Genomic DNA, 17,758 nt, shown 5'->3' with positions numbered 1-17,758 from the left:
GAAGGGTTCTGAATACTTTCCGGATGCACTGTACACAGTAATTATGACAACTTCCAGAGGACGTCCTCCAACCTATCAGAGCTCTTGTAGCATGAACTGACATTAGTGATGGTCAGTGCCGTTTAAGATGAGAGAGGATGATTTTTTTTATGAGCATGGCCTTTTTTCTATTACAGCATATTTGATGACTGTCATTCATATTCTATACACCCAGCTCAATGTAACATCGATTGGTTTAGGCTACTACATGTTACTCACTTTTTCCCTGTATCCTTCATGAGGTTGCTACAACCTAACCTATGAATGCACGTTTACAATGTAGGTGCACAGGTTGAGAGAATTTTGAGTTATCAAGGTGATAGGCAGTGACACATTCAATACCCCTTGCACATCTATCGGATCTAGGGTGTACTCATTAGTCCAACAGTTGCAAATGAGAGTTTCTATTGGACAAATTCTATCTATGTTTATCCTCGTTTCGTTCCGTTTGCTTCCGTTTAAGATTTTTTTTTCAACAGAATCGGCGGTATGTGTACACCCCTGATTACACGCAAACACAGTTCACTTTCATAGCAGCCATATAAAAACAGCATGATAATTTTGTTCCATGTATACAGTATATATTGTAATTCCTTCTCTCAAATATCTATGCGCTTTCCTCTCACCTTTTCCTTTCACTTGTGGACTTCAGTTCGCAACAGATCAGCTGTCTGTGACCAGGCAAAAAATAAGCCAAACCTTCATATCATGACTGCTAACTGCTACACACAGTCGTTGTCACCTCATAGTCAACAAAGCTACTAGAACTAACGCGTTAGTAAACCCACTACAATCATGCAGTACAATGTACAGTCAGAAAGCAGTTTAGCAGTTACACCAGCGGGACACGGTGGCAATACATTTATAAAACCAAAAGCTTACCTTGACTTGGAAGAGTTCCGGTGTTGGACAGCCATAGCCACCTAGCTAACATAGCATCCCTCTCTGTTTGAGCCGGGTGTTTGAGTAGGCTAAACTAGCTAGTTGCATTCAGCTACCTAAGTGAAAGTTTTAAAAATACAACCCAATATAGCTAGCTCTCTCTCTCTCTAGCTTCTACTTCATTTTGGAAGAAAGTAATTTGTTCAAAACTGTTCAACTATTGTCTTTCTCTCTCTTTGAGTCAACTACTCACCACATTTTATGAACTGCAGTGCTAGCTAGCTGTAGCTTGTGCTTTCAGTACTATATTCCTTCTCTGATCTTTTGATGAACAACATGTCAGTCAGTGGAGGCTCCTGAGAGGAGGAAGGGCAGTATGATCCTTCTCAGTTAAATTCATAATATGCATGTCAGTAAGGATATTCATATGCACAATTTCATGGAACAATTTCATTTAATTCATAATCATTTTTGTATCTCAATTGGCCAAGCATTGTCCGAGTTAGGGGAGAGTTTGGCCAGCCATGCTGTCCTTCTCCCATCGCACTCTAGCGATTCCTTGTGGTGGGCCGGGCGCATGTTCGCTGACTTCGGTCGCCAGCTGTATGGTGTTTCCTCCGACAGATTGGTGCTGTTGGCTTCCAAGTTAAGCTAGCAGTGTGTCAAAAAGCAGTGCAGCTTGGCAGGGTCGTGTTTCGGAGAACGCATGGCTTTTTACCTTCGCCTCTTCCGAGTCCATGCGGGAGTTGCAGCAATGGGAAAAGACTAACTACCAATTGGGGAGATAAATGGTAAAAAGTACATTTAAAAAATGATCTAAAAGTAACTTTTATTGCTATTGCCAACTATTTAAAAATAGCCTATATAAAGCCAAAACATTAAAACATTGCAGCCTGCAAGTATACGCATGGCATGTCTGCAACGAACTTGAAACATTGTATCAACTATCAACTGGGTCGCCCAGAAACTCGAGTGAGCAAACTTGAAACATTGTATAATATATTCTGGGCCTTCAGAGTTTCGAGTCAGTAAGTTTGGGACAGACACAGCTGTAGGCTATTTGTGCAACGGGTATTTTATGACGTTTCCTCTGAATCAGACCATTACATTTTTCCCTTTCATGTCCAGTGGTTATAGAAAAGGAGAAAGCTTGAAATATTGTTCAAATACTTTGAGGAACTATTGTCATTCTCAATTGATTCTACAAACAGACTTTGTTAACTTGCTGTTTGCCCAATTTGTAAGTCGCTCTGGATAAGAGCGTCTGCTAAATGACTTAAATGTAAATGTAAATGTTTGAGGTGAAGAAAAATTACCACAGCTCATTAGTGGTGGTGAGTTAAGACAATCAGAACTACTATCAAACATCCCCGAATGGGCACATTTATAGGCCTGCATTTGTATGCAGGCCAGGTAGACTAGTCCTACTTCTATATGTGTAATCAGGTGTGCGTCCTTAATCAACATTGACAGGAGCGTTTCAAACTAAAGACGATGAATAAATTGATCAAACTCGTAAATGGAATGAAATAAACAAAAACTTGTTTTTCACAAATGTAGCATGGGTTGTGGGTTGTGGGTTCTGCAAAACACACGTCCACTCTGACAATGAGAACGGTAAATGACTATAATATTAATAATAATATATTGAATGCATTAACAGAGATGACCATAACAAAACAAGCATTGCAGATGAGAAATTATGGAAATTAACGGTAGCCTACTACTGGTGAAATAGGAAATGGGAATTGATAGACACAGTAAACAATTCACACAATAAAGTTATGAAACAATGAATACCCACAAAATGGCAGGAGAGAGCACATTCTGGAGAGAGACATGCCCTGAGCCACAATCCCCATATTCTTGGACCATGGAATCCCCGCGGCTTCCTCAATGGATTAGTCCACTGAGATAAGCACAAATCAGACAGGTGTCTGATTAAATCAAATTAAATCAATTTGTAACTGCTCGACATTTAAAAGCTAATGTTTTCAATACAGACCCCTTTTGTCATACAGTATTCCAAATAAAGCACCCATAATTTATTACATTTGCACAGTATACCCTTAATCTTGTAATAAATCAAATCTAGTGATACTGTAAGGACCGACGCTGGAGTCGAGAAGCAGGTACGGGGAGACAAACATTTCATGAGGAACAGACAACAAGACAGGAACAGCATCAGCACACGGGTAACAAAATGACATACGAATGTTAATGCAGAAGTGGGGAACAGAGCTGAGGGACAGACACATATAGGGAAGGAAATAACACAGGTGACTGAGTCCAGGTGAGTCCAAATGATCGCTGTTGCGCGTGACGAGGGAAGCAGGTGTGCTAATGATGGTGGCAGGAGTGCGTAATGCTGGGGAACCCGGCGCCCTCGAGCGCTAGGGGGGAAGAGCAGGAGCAGGCATGACAGATACATAACTTGACATTTCTGCCATCCATTGTGACATTGTGGGAAGATAACCAACCTTCCAATTAATGGCAATGCATTTCTTAGTAGCTATAAATGCTAGGTTACACAGGTTCTTCCGATAACAGTCTCCAGTATCAACATTTCCAAGCAAACATAAACAGGAAGAAGGGAGAATCTGTAGACATGCTGAGATAAAATAACATACTCTTTGCCAGATTTCAGCCAGCCTTCACAAGACTTTTCTGAGTGCATAATATTCAGTTTCACTGGCATATGGTATGTTCTGTGGATGGTTTTAAACTGCAGTAATGTATGTCCAAGATTATATGACCATCACTGGGCATTCATCATACTGTATCTGTATCTATTCATCATCATCAATTGTGTATTCCAGGTCTTCCTCACATTTTTGTATGACATGTTTTGTATCATCAAGAAAAGCCTCTATCAATCGTTTTGTTACAGTTTGGAAATCAACTTCAGAGGTTTGTCAGACTACCTTAAAATAGTTCAATATTTGAAGCTTCTGACTTGTCCAGTGTTTGCTGCTTAGAGAGAATAAAGTGTTGTATCTGCAAAAGTTCACCTCAGTGCTGTCACAGACTGGTCTTCCCTGGTGGCCTGACCCTGCTGAGACCACAGTCAACATATAATCCTGCTCAGATGAGGCATGACAAAGAATGACCTTGGTGTACATTTATACATTATATTATCCAAGAATAGAATCAATGGTTCAAATCTTCAATCATTTGGCTACTGGTTTCATCGTTTGATTCAGGCCTAGTGTGATTGAAGCAAAAATAATAGCTAAAGTTAGTGAGCTAGGTAACGTCAGCCAACTTTTGGCTAGCTCGAATGGTACATCAACTGGCGAAAACTACCCAAGTTAATTTACTTCTGTTGAAACGGGACAAAAAGGCTACAAAAGATTTCCATATAGATAGCTCAGCACTGGGAATAAATATAAAATAAAATGCAATTTCTGTTAAGTCAAACAGCAGTTACCTTGCCAGCTACATTAGTTAATAAAGATTAGCCAGCTTCTGCTCTGCATGCTTTTACAACTGGGAGAAAAAGTGCAACACACACAGACAGCAGCTGCAGACAGCAGCATTGTGCTGGTCCAGCCTTTCAGAAGCTTTGCCTTCACACAGCCTGTCCGCATGCTCTGTGGTGTCTGCTAGTACTAAATTCAGCCGTCTGAAACCGCCAAACAGCCTACCCGACAGCTCTGAGGTATCCGCATGGTCCTAAAGCACACCCATGCATGCCACTTTTTGTATCACAGTGCAAAAATAAAACTGCAATTTTAGAATGTGGGTGGGTCATGTCCCCTCGTCCCCAGTGAAAGTTGTACCCCTGGCGTGGACTGTACATTTTCGTGTGTGAACATGCCCTTCTAGCCACAGTAGCCTGTGGTCATAACATTTCAAGTCACCATTTGGTGATGTCATCCATTTAAAATGCAGGCCTGCCTGTGCTTTAAGGCCTGAAGTTGTTTCAGTCACTTACTAATGACTTGTCACTTTCCTGCAGGCAACGGGCAGCCAGGCCACTGCTGAACAGTCTATCATTTGGCCTCTCTCATTTGCTAGGTGCTAATGATTATGGGAAGAAAGGCTTGAAGCAGAGTTCATCTATGGAGATGGAGACTGAGGTCAGTGGGTCACAAACTATAAACCCCAAGCAACCAGAGAGATTTCTCTCTCTCTCTCTCTCTCTCTCTCTCTCTCTCCCTCTCTCTCTCTCCCTCTCTCTCTCTCTCTCTCTCTGCTGCAAGCATGTTGGTAGGATCCCATGAACTTTGCAGGTAAAAAAAGAAGAGTGACTTAAATTTCAGAAGGAAAGTATTCTACCCCTGAGGTACATTGGAGCTTGCTCAGCATTTCTGTCTCAGTATTTTCATATTACATTTAAACTAGAAATTCAAAATGGTGTGTGTTGCAGAGGAGGCTGGTGGAAGAGCTATATGGCTGGAATGGAATAGATGGAACGGAGCCAAATATGTGGTTTCCATGTTTGATGAATTTGATACCCTTCCATTTATTCCATTCCAGCCATTACAATGGGCCTGTCTTCCCTTAGCTCCTCCCACCAGCCTCCTCTAGTATGTTTGTGCTCTACATAAGATGAGTCATAGGATACATTGGGTTCATGTTTGGTTGCCTAGCCACGCAAAGCCTTTGTGAGAGAGAGACAGCGAGAGAGCCATAGAGAGAGAGGGAGGGAGGGAGAGAAGGATTTCCTGATGAAAAAGGAGAAACATCTGGAAGTGCAAAGAAAAAATATATTCATAAAATAAGTACGAGCTGCTGTGATTTGGCTTGTGGTGAGAGGGGCAGGTTTAGTGACTGAAAGTGGCCATAGATTATGACCCAGATTGATCCAGAGATCTGAAGCCATGAGCCAACAATTCATCTCCTTTCCAACTTTTGAAACTATTTTTCTTACCCGTTCTCAATCTCTTTTTCATTTTCTGGTCTTCTCTTTTTTACATTTTCCTCTCATATCTTTTCTTGTCACATACACTCCTAGTGTTGTAATCATTAAGTAGTGTTTGCTTAGTATGGTTCTCCCACATCCCTATTACAATTGATTAGTTCTCTATCAGTCCCAAAATGGTCTGGAAAACAATTGTGAGTCTGGGGTTACGTTCAAGCCTTCGAACAACCTCGTTTTGAGCAATGTAATGACACTGATTAAAGCCATGAATAGCCAACACGCCCAGCCAGCAGTGAACCAGGAGTGAATTAAAGACCTATTCAAGAGTGAATTCAAGACCTATTCACTTTTATGAATGTGGATATAAGCATTTCAGAAGCCTAGAATAGGCATGGTTTGTGAGATATGCAGAGATGCTTTAAACTTAGAAAGGTCAAGGGTCAACTGACGGATGACCCCCGTGCTTCCATTTACAGCACAGTGGGTGTCTCTCTCTGTTTGTGTGTATGTACACTTATTCCTGTGTGTGTGTTTGTGTGAGTGAGTGTGTGTGTGTCTGTGACTCTGTGATTGTGTATTGCCCCTTCCAAACGACCCATTAAAACAAATGTAATTGCCAACAATGGAATTCCTGCTTGTGACCTCACCTTGGGGTGTAATTACGTTTCAACAGTGGCATTTTCACCAGAGGAATGGAAACCTCACTGGGACTCTGAGTTTAACACTCTTGTAACACTCTTGGAGTCGTCATCTTCTTTTAACACCAGCAATAAATCACACATGCACATGTATGTGTATGTATACGTGTATGTGTATGTGCACGTGTACACACACACCTATTCCATTTCATAAGTCTTATAGTGGCTTGAGTGCGTGTGCCATTATGGAACATGACATTTGGGAAATAAATTGCTGCTGCGTTTTGCCTTGAATCACAATGAATAGCAGAAGGTTGAGTGAAAGGAATCTGTTCGCCACAGCACATAGAAACCTCTGTTTGCCTGACCACTCTTTGTAGGTTTTAGATATTTTTGGAAGGGACGTTTTAAATGATGACTTTCTACGGTGTGTGACTGCAGTGAGATGGACCGAGTGGATGGACACTCCACATCATTTGACAACCTCTGACTCTTCAGCAGCCAGACCAAACCACAGGACTCTCGACCACAGGACTCTCGACCACAGGACTCTCGACCACAGGACTCTAGACCACAGGACTGTAGACCACAGGACTCCAGACCACAGGACTCTAGACCACAGGACTCTCGACCACAGGACTCTAGACCACAGGACTCTAGACCACAGGACTCTAGACCACAGGACTGTAGACCACAGGACTCCAGACCACAGTACCCTAGACCACAGTATTCCAGAGATGGATAAAACACACTTACCTGGAGCCAGTATGACCAGTGCTGAACCTAGGATGACATAGTACCGTACCTCTCCAAATCCCCAACACACACACAGACGCATGCAATCACACACACACTGTGCGTTTGCACACACAGACACACACACATGCAGCCCTTTCACTCTCACTATGATACACACATAAAGTGCCTTCAGAATGTATTCATACCCCTTGACTTATTCACATTTTGTTGTGTTGTGCCTGAATTCAAAATAGATTGTTTTTTAATTCTCACCCATCGACACACTACAACCAATAATGACAAAGTATAAACATGTTTTTAGACATTTTAGCAAATGTATTCCCCAGCACTTAACGAATACCAGCATACCCGTAACATGCTGCACCCACCACTATGCTTATGGAGCATGGCACTCAGCAATGTGTTGTATTGGATTTGCCCCAAACATAACACTATTCTATTCAGGACAAGAAGTGAATTACTTTGTCACATTTTTTGCAATATTACATGAGTACATTGCCTTGTTGCAAACAGGATGCATGTTTCAGAATCTTTTTATTCTGTACAGGCTTCCTTCTTTTCACTCTGTCAATTAGGTTATTATTGTTGAGTAACTACAAGTAACTACCATCCTCAGTTTTTTCCTGTCACAGCCATTGAACTCCGTGCCTGTTGATTGGCATCATCGTGAAATCCCTGAGTTGTTTCCTTCCTCTCCGTTAACTGAGTTAGGAAGGACACCCATATCTTTGTAGTGACTGGGTATATTGATACACACAATCTAAAGTGTAATTAATAACTTCACCAATGCTTAAAGGGATATTCAGTATCTGCTTTTTTTTTTACCCATCTACCAATACGTGCCCTTCTTTGCGAGGCATTGGAAAACGTCCCTGGTCTCTGTGGCTGAATCTGTGTTTGAAATTCACTCCTCAACTGAGGGACCTTACAGATAATTGTATGTTTGGGGTACAGAGATGAGGCAGTCATTAAAAAATCATGTTAAACACTATTATTGTACACAGAGTGAGTCCATGCAACGTATTATGTGACTTGTTAAGCACTTATTTAGGCTTGCCATAACAAATGGGTTGAATACTTATTGACTCAAGACATTTCAGCTTTTCATTTTTTCTTAATTTAAAAAAAATGTTAATAACATAATTCCACTTTGACATTATGGGGTATTGTGTGTAGGCTATTTCAAATTCAGGCTGTAACACAACGAAATGTGGAAAAAATCGAGGGTTGTGAATACTTTCTGAAGGCACTGTATGTGCAACCCCCCCAAACTCGCCCCCTCCCCAGCACCAACCAATCAAGATATATTGCTTCCTTTTTGCCAGTGCTCTCCTATGTATGTACTGTCTTCCCCACTCTTCATTGTCTCGCGTTCTCTCTCCCCTCTCTCCCATCAATCTATTCTCTGTTCTGGATGTTGTCTCTCTCCCCTCTCTCCCATCAATCTATTCTCTGTTCTGGATGTTGTCTCTCAATCTATTCTCTCTGGATGTTGTCTCCCCCATCAATCTATTCTCTGTTCTGGATGTTGTCTCTCTCCCATCAATCTATTCTCTGTTCTGGATGTTGTCTCTCTCCCATCAATCTATTCTCTGTTCTGGATGTTGTCTCTCTCCCCTCTCTCCCATCAATCTATTCTCTGTTCTGGATGTTGTCTCTCTCCCCTCTCTCCCATCAATCTATTCTCTGTTCTGGATGTTGTCTCTCTCCCCTCTCTCCCATCAATCTATTCTCTGTTCTGGATGTTGTCTCTCTCCCCTCTCTCCCATCTCCCATCAATCTATTCTCTGTTCTGGATGTTGTCTCTCTCCCTCTCTCCCATCAATCTATTCTCTGTTCTGGATGTTGTCTCTCTCCCATCAATCTATTCTCTGTTCTGGATGTTGTCTCTCTCCCCTCTCTCCCATCAATCTATTCTCTGTTCTGGATGTTGTCTCTCTCTCTCTCCCATCAATCTATTCTCTGTTCTGGATGTTGTCTCTCTCTCTCTCTCCCCTCAATCTATTCTCTGTTCTGGATGTTGTTTCTCTCTCTCTCTCCCCTCAATCTATTCTCTGTTCTGGATGTTGTCTCTCTCCCCTCTCTCCCCTCAATCTATTCTCTGTTCTGGATGTTGTCTCTCTCCCCTCTCTCCCATCAATCTATTCTCTGTTCTGGATGTTGTCTCTCTCTCCTCTCTCCCATCAATCTATTCTCTGTTCTGGATGTTGTTTCTCTCTCTCTCTCCCATCAATCTATTCTCTGTTCTGGATGTTGTCTCTCTCCCCTCTCTCCCATCAATCTATTCTCTGTTCTGGATGTTGTCTCTCTCCCCTCTTTCCCATCAATCTATTCTCTGTTCTGGATGTTGTCTCTCTCCCCTCTCTCCCATCAATCTATTCTCTGTTCTGGATGTTGTCTCTCTCCCCTCTCTCCCATCAATCTATTCTCTGTTCTGGATGTTGTCTCTCTCCCCTCTCTCCCATCAATCTATTCTCTGTTCTGAATGTTTTCTCTCTCTCCTCTCTCCCATCAATCTATTCTCTGTTCTGGATGTTGTCTCTCTCCCCTCTCTCCCATCAATCTATTCTCTGTTCTGGATGTTGTCTCTCTCCCATCAATCTATTCTCTGTTCTGGATGTTGTCTCTCTCCCCTCTCTCCCATCAATCTATTCTCTGTTCTGGATGTTGTTTCTCTCTCTCTCTCTATTCTCTGTTCTGGATGTTGTCTCTCAATCTATTCTCTGTTCTGGATGTTGTCTCTCTCCCCTCTCTCCCCTCAATCTATTCTCTGTTCTGGATGTTGTCTCTCTCCCTCTCTCCCATCAATCTATTCTCTGTTCTGGATGTTGTCTCTCTCCCTCTCTCCCATCAATCTATTCTCTGTTCTGGATGTTGTCTCTTCTCCTCTCTCCCATCAATCTATTCTCTGTTCTGGATGTTGTCTCTCTCCCTCTCTCCCATCAATCTATTCTCTGTTCTGGATGTTGTCTCTCTCCCTCTCTCCCATCAATCTATTCTCTGTTCTGGATGTTGTCTCTCTCCCATCAATCTATTCTCTGTTCTGGATGTTGTCTCTCTCCCCTCTCTCCCATCAATCTATTCTCTGTTCTGGATGTTGTCTCTCTCCCCTCTCTCCCATCAATCTATTCTCTGTTCTGGATGTTGTCTCTCTCTCTCTCTCCCATCAATCTATTCTCTGTTCTGGATGTTGTCTCTCTCTCTCTCTCCCCTCAATCTATTCTCTGTTCTGGATGTTGTTTCTCTCCCCTCTCTCCCATCAATCTATTCTCTGTTCTGGATGTTGTCTCTCTCCCATCAATCTATTCTCTGTTCTGGATGTTGTCTCTCTCCCCTCTCTCCCATCAATCTATTCTCTGTTCTGGATGTTGTCTCTCTCTCTCTCCCATCAATCTATTCTCTGTTCTGGATGTTTGTTTCTCTCTCTCTCTCCCATCAATCTATTCTCTGTTCTGGATGTTGTCTCTCTCTCTCTCTCCCCTCAATCTATTCTCTGTTCTGGATGTTGTTTCTCTCTCTCTCTCCCCTCAATCTATTCTCTGTTCTGGATGTTGTCTCTCTCCCCTCTCTCCCCTCAATATATTCTCTGTTCTGGATGTTGTCTCTCTCCCCTCTCTCCCATCAATCTATTCTCTGTTCTGGATGTTGTCTCTCTCTCCTCTCTCCCATCAATCTATTCTCTGTTCTGGATGTTGTTTCTCTCTCTCTCTCCCATCAATCTATTCTCTGTTCTGGATGTTGTCTCTCTCCCCTCTCTCCCATCAATCTATTCTCTGTTCTGGATGTTGTCTCTCTCCCCTCTTTCCCATCAATCTATTCTCTGTTCTGGATGTTGTCTCTCTCCCCTCTCTCCCTCTGTTCTGGATCAATCTATTCTCTGTTCTGGATGTTGTCTCTCTCCCCTCTCTCCCATCAATCTATTCTCTGTTCTGGATGTTGTCTCTCTCCCCTCTCTCCCATCAATCTATTCTCTGTTCTGAATGTTTTCTCTCTCTCCTCTCTCCCATCAATCTATTCTCTGTTCTGGATGTTGTCTCTCTCCCCTCTCTCCCATCAATCTATTCTCTGTTCTGGATGTTGTCTCTCTCCCATCAATCTATTCTCTGTTCTGGATGTTGTCTCTCTCCCCTCTCTCCCATCAATCTATTCTCTGTTCTGGATGTTGTTTCTCTCTCTCTCTCCCCTCAATCTATTCTCTGTTCTGGATGTTGTCTCTCTCCCCTCTCTCCCCTCAATCTATTCTCTGTTCTGGATGTTGTCTCTCTCCCCTCTCTCCCATCAATCTATTCTCTGTTCTGGATGTTGTCTCTCTCCCCTCTCTCCCATCAATCTATTCTCTGTTCTGGATGTTGTTCTCTCTCTCTCTCCCATCAATCTATTCTCTGTTCTGGATGTTGTCTCTCTCCCCTCTCTCCCATCAATCTATTCTCTGTTCTGGATGTTGTCTCTCTATTCTCTGTTCTGGATGTTGTCTCTCTCCCTCTTTCCCATCAATCTATTCTCTGTTCTGGATGTTGTCTCTCTCCCCTCTTTCCCATCAATCTATTCTCTGTTCTGGATGTTGTCTCTCTCCCTCTCTCCCATCAATCTATTCTCTGTTCTGGATGTTGTCTCTCTCCCCTCTCTCCCATCAATCTATTCTCTGTTCTGAATGTTTCTCTCTCTCCTCAATCTCCTGTTCTGGATCAATCTATTCTCTGTTCTGGATGTTGTCTCTCTCCCTCTCTCCCATCAATCTATTCTCTGTTCTGGATGTTGTCTCTCTCCCATCAATCTATTCTCTGTTCTGGATGTTGTCTCTCTCCCCTCTCTCCCATCAATCTATTCTCTGTTCTGGATGTTGTTTCTCTCTCTCTCTCCCCTCAATCTATTCTCTGTTCTGGATGTTGTCTCTCTCCCCTCTCTCCCCTCAATCTATTCTCTGTTCTGGATGTTGTCTCTCTCCCCTCTCTCCCATCAATCTATTCTCTGTTCTGGATGTTGTCTCTCTCCCCTCTCTCCCATCAATCTATTCTCTGTTCTGGATGTTGTCTCTCTCTCCTCTCTCCCATCAATCTATTCTCTGTTCTGGATGTTGTCTCTCTCCCCTCTCTCCCATCAATCTATTCTCTGTTCTGGATGTTGTCTCTCTCCCCTCTCTCCCATCAATCTATTCTCTGTTCTGGATGTTGTCTCTCTCCCCTCTCTCCCATCAATCTATTCTCTGTTCTGGATGTTGTCTCTCTCCCATCAATCTATTCTCTGTTCTGGATGTTGTCTCTCTCCCCTCTCTCCCATCAATCTATTCTCTGTTCTGGATGTTGTCTCTCTCCCCTCTCTCCCTGTTCTGGATCAATCTATTCTCTGTTCTGGATGTTGTCTCTCTCTCTCTCTCCCATCAATCTATTCTCTGTTCTGGATGTTGTCTCTCTCTCTCTCTCCCCTCAATCTATTCTCTGTTCTGGATGTTGTTTCTCTCTCTCTCTCCCCTCAATCTATTCTCTGTTCTGGATGTTGTCTCTCTCCCCTCTCTCCCCTCAATCTATTCTCTGTTCTGGATGTTGTCTCTCTCCCTCTCTCCCATCAATCTATTCTCTGTTCTGGATGTTGTCTCTCTCCCTATTCTCTCTCTCCATCAATCTATTCTCTGTTCTGGATGTTGTCTCTCTCTCCTCTCTCCCATCAATCTATTCTCTGTTCTGGATGTTGTCTCTCTCCCCTCTCTCCCATCAATCTATTCTCTGTTCTGGATGTTGTCTCTCTCCCCTCTCTCCCATCAATCTATTCTCTGTTCTGGATGTTGTCTGGATGTTGTCTCTCTCCCCTCTCTCCCATCAATCTATTCTCTGTTCTGGATGTTGTCTCTCTCCCATCAATCTATTCTCTGTTCTGGATGTTGTCTCTCTCCCATCAATCTATTCTCTGTTCTGGATGTTGTCTCTCTCCCCTCTCTCCCATCAATCTATTCTCTGTTCTGGATGTTGTCTCTCTCCCCTCTCTCCCATCAATCTATTCTCTGTTCTGGATGTTGTCTCTCTCTCCTCTCTCCCATCAATCTATTCTCTGTTCTGGATGTTGTCTCTCTCCCCTCTCTCCCATCAATCTATTCTCTGTTCTGGATGTTGTCTCTCTCCCATCAATCTATTCTCTGTTCTGGATGTTGTCTCTCTCCCCTCTCTCCCATCAATCTATTCTCTGTTCTGGATGTTGTCTCTCTCTCTCTCTCCCATCAATCTATTCTCTGTTCTGGATGTTGTCTCTCTCTCTCTCTCCCCTCAATCTATTCTCTGTTCTGGATGTTGTTTCTCTCTCTCTCTCCCCTCAATCTATTCTCTGTTCTGGATGTTGTCTCTCTCCCCTCTCTCCCCTCAATCTATTCTCTGTTCTGGATGTTGTCTCTCTCCCCTCTCTCCCATCAATCTATTCTCTGTTCTGGATGTTGTCTCTCTCTCCTCTCTCCCATCAATCTATTCTCTGTTCTGGATGTTGTTTCTCTCTCTCTCTCCCATCAATCTATTCTCTGTTCTGGATGTTGTCTCTCTCCCCTCTCTCCCATCAATCTATTCTCTGTTCTGGATGTTGTCTCTCTCCCCTCTTTCCCATCAATCTATTCTCTGTTCTGGATGTTGTCTCTCTCCCCTCTCTCCCATCAATCTATTCTCTGTTCTTGGATGTTGTCTCTCTCCCATCAATCTATTCTCTGTTCTGGATGTTGTCTCTCTCCCATCAATCTATTCTCTGTTCTGGATGTTGTCTCTCTCCCCTCTCTCCCATCAATCTATTCTCTGTTCTGGATGTTGTCTCTCTCCCCTCTCTCCCATCAATCTATTCTCTGTTCTGGATGTTGTCTCTCTCTCTCTCTCTCTCTCTAGAGTATCGGTAAAGTCACAATTGCCTTTACGAAAAAACCCAACTCTTCCTTTTACTCCCTCCTACTCTCCTTTTCTTTCTTAGTGTCTTTCCCTTGTGTGTTCTGTTCCTGCCATGACTCCTACTTGGAACTTCCGGGTTGGAGCGAGCGGTCGCATTCGCACTTCGGTCCGCAGGTAGTATAATTTTTCATTACATTTCATTACATTTCACTATAGCACAACGGTTTGATTTGTCTAATCTTAGCAATTTCTTCTTAGCTAGCTACATAGCCATCTTTGTATCAAAGATAATTGCGTAATTATCGTATTTCGTCGTCCTAACGTAGTCTACACTGCTATCTGCCCTGCAGCTAGCCAGCTAGCCAGCTAGCTAACGTCCACCGTCTACCGAATAGCAGCACTGTAAAAACTATTACACTCAACTGAACAACTTGATTAGTGTAGTGTTAGCTAGCTACATAGTTGTCTTTGCTGTCTTCGTATCCAAGATAATTGTGTAGTTTAGAGTGTGTAGTCTTAGAGTGATTATCTTAATTTACCGAGGTTAGCTAGCCAGCTATTTGTCGTCCTTAACGTAGGAGACACTGCTAGCTAGCCAACAGCTAGCCAACGTCTACCGAATAGAACTTCCTCACTCAACAACCCGGTCGCATTCCGCTTCGCTCCACAGGTAGTATCACATTTTCATTTCATTTCATTACAGTACAACGGTTTGATTTGTTTGATCGTAGCTAGCTACATAGCTAGCTACATAGCCGTCTTTGTATCAAAGATAATTGTGTAGTCTAGAGCGATTTTCTAGGTTAGCTAGCCAGCTATTGTCGTTCTTTTAACGCAACATAACGTAATCAACACTGCTAGCTAGCCAGCTAGCCCCCGAATAGCAGCACTGTAGAAACTATCACACTCAACGGAACGACTTGATTAGTGTAGTGTCAACAACGCAGCCACTGCCAGCTAGCCTACAAAGTCAACAACGCAGCCACTGCCAGCTAGCCTACTTCAGCAGTACTGTATCATTTTAATCATTTTAGTCAATAAGATTCTTGCTACGTAAGCTTAACTTTCTGAACATTCGAGACGTGTAGTCCACTTGTCATTCCAATCTCCTTTGCATTAGCGTAGCCTCTTCTGTAGCCTGACAACTATGTGTCTGTCTATCCCTGTTCTCTCCTCTCTGCACAGACCATACAAACGCTCCACACCGCGTGGCCGCGGCCACCCTAATCTGGTGGTCCCAGCGCGCACGACCCACGTGGAGTTCCAGGTCTCCGGTAGCCTCTGGAACTGCCGATCTGCGGCCAACAAGGCAGAGTTCATCTCAGCCTATGCCTCCCTCCAGTCCCTCGACTTCTTGGCACTGACGGAAACATGGATCACCACAGATAACACTGCTACTCCTACTGCTCTCTCTTCGTCCGCCCACGTGTTCTCGCACACCCCGAGAGCTTCTGGTCAGCGGGGTGGTGGCACCGGGATCCTCATCTCTCCCAAGTGGTCATTCTCTCTTTCTCCCCTTACCCATCTGTCTATCGCCTCCTTTGAATTCCATGCTGTCACAGTTACCAGCCCTTTCAAGCTTAACATCCTTATTAGTTCATCAATGAGCTTGATGCCTTGATAAGCTCCTTTCCTGAGGACGGCTCACCTCTCACAGTTCTGGGCGACTTTAACCTCCCCACGTCTACCTTTGACTCATTCCTCTCTGCCTCCTTCTTTCCACTCCTCTCCTCTTTTGACCTCACCCTCTCACCTTCCCCCCCTACTCACAAGGCAGGCAATACGCTCGACCTCATCGTTACTAGATGCTGTTCTTCCACTAACCTCATTGCAACTCCCCTCCAAGTCTCCGACCACTACCTTGTATCCTTTTCCCTCTCGCTCTCATCCAACACTTCCCACACTGCCCCTACTCGGATGGTATCGCGCCGTCCCAACCTTCGCTCTCTCTCCCCCGCTACTCTCTCCTCTTCCATCCTATCATCTCTTCCCTCTGCTCAAACCTTCTCCAACCTATCTCCTGATTCTGCCTCCTCAACCCTCCTCTCCTCCCTTTCTGCATCCTTTGACTCTCTATGTCCCCTATCCTCCAGGCCGGCTCGGTCCTCCCTCCCGCTCCGTGGCTCGACGACTCATTGCGAGCTCACAGAACAGGGCTCCGGGCAGCCGAGCGGAAATGGAGGAAACTCGCCTCCCTGCGGACCTGGCATCCTTTCACTCCCTCCTCTCTACATTTTCCTCTTCTGTCTCTGCTGCTAAAGCCACTTTCTACCACTCTAAATTCCAAGCATCTGCCTCTAACCCTAGGAAGCTCTTTGCCACCTTCTCCTCCCTCCTGAATCCTCCTCCCCCTCCCCCTCCTCCCTCTCTGCAGATGACTTAGTCAACCATTTTGAAAAGAAGGTCGACGACATCCGATCCTCGTTTGCTAAGTCAAACGACACCGCTGGTTCTGCTCACACTGCCCTACCCTGTGCTCTGACCTCTTTCTCCCCTCTCTCCAGATGAAATCTCGCGTCTTGTGACGGCCGGCCGCCCAACAACCTGCCCGCTTGACCCTATCCCCTCCTCTCTTCTCCAGACCATTTCCGGAGACCTTCTCCTTTACCTCACCTCGCTCATCAACTCATCCCTGACCGCTGGCTACGTCCCTTCCGTCTTCAAGAGAGCGAGAGTTGCACCCTTCTGAAAAAACCTACACTCAATCCCTCCGATGTCAACAACTACAGACCAGTATCCCTTCTTTCTTTTCTCTCCAAAACTCTTGAACGTGCCGTCCTTGGCCAGCTCTCCCGCTATCTCTCTCAGAATGACCTTCTTGATCCAAATCAGTCAGGTTTCAAGACTAGTCATTCAACTGAGACTGCTCTTCTCTGTATCACGGAGCGCTCCGCACTGCTAAAGCTAACTCTCTCTCCTCTGCTCTCATCCTTCTAGACCTATCGGCTGCCTTCGATACTGTGAACCATCAGATCCTCCTCTCCACCCTCTCCGAGTTGGGCATCTCCAGCGCGGCCCACGCTTGATTGCGTCCTACCTGACAGGTCGCTCCTACCAGGTGGCGTGGCGAGAATCTGTCTCCTCACCACGCGCTCTCACCACTGGCGTCCCCCAGGGCTCTGTTCTAGGCCCTCTCCTATTCTCGCTATACACCAAGTCACTTGGCTCTGTCATAACCTCACATGGTCTCTCCTATCATTGCTATGCAGACGACACACAATTAATCTTCTCCTTTCCCCCTTCTGATGACCAGGTGGCGAATCGCATCTCTGCATGTCTGGCAGACATATCAGTGTGGATGACGGATCACCACCTCAAGCTGAACCTCGGCAAGACGGAGCTGCTCTTCCTCCCGGGAAGGACTGCCCGTTCCACGATCTCGCCATCACGGTTGACAACTCCATTGTGTCCTCCTCCCAGAGCGCTAAGAACCTTGGCGTGATCCTGGACAACACCCTGTCGTTCTCAACTAACATCAAGGCGGTGGCCCGTTCCTGTAGGTTCATGCTCTACAACATCCGTAGAGTACGACCCTGCCTCACACAGGAAGCGGCGCAGGTCCTAATCCAGGCACTTGTCATCTCCCGTCTGGATTACTGCAACTCGCTGTTGGCTGGGCTCCCTGCCTGTGCCATTAAACCCCTACAACTCATCCAGAACGCCACAGCCCGTCTGGTGTTCAACCTTCCCAAGTTCTCTCACGTCACCCCGCTCCTCCGCTC

The sequence above is a fragment of the Oncorhynchus nerka genome, linkage group LG4, assembly GCF_034236695.1.
Source record: "Oncorhynchus nerka isolate Pitt River linkage group LG4, Oner_Uvic_2.0, whole genome shotgun sequence".
Taxonomy (NCBI): domain Eukaryota; kingdom Metazoa; phylum Chordata; class Actinopteri; order Salmoniformes; family Salmonidae; genus Oncorhynchus; species Oncorhynchus nerka.
The sequence above is the reverse complement of the archived record's forward strand: the minus strand, read 5'-3'. Positions refer to the sequence as shown.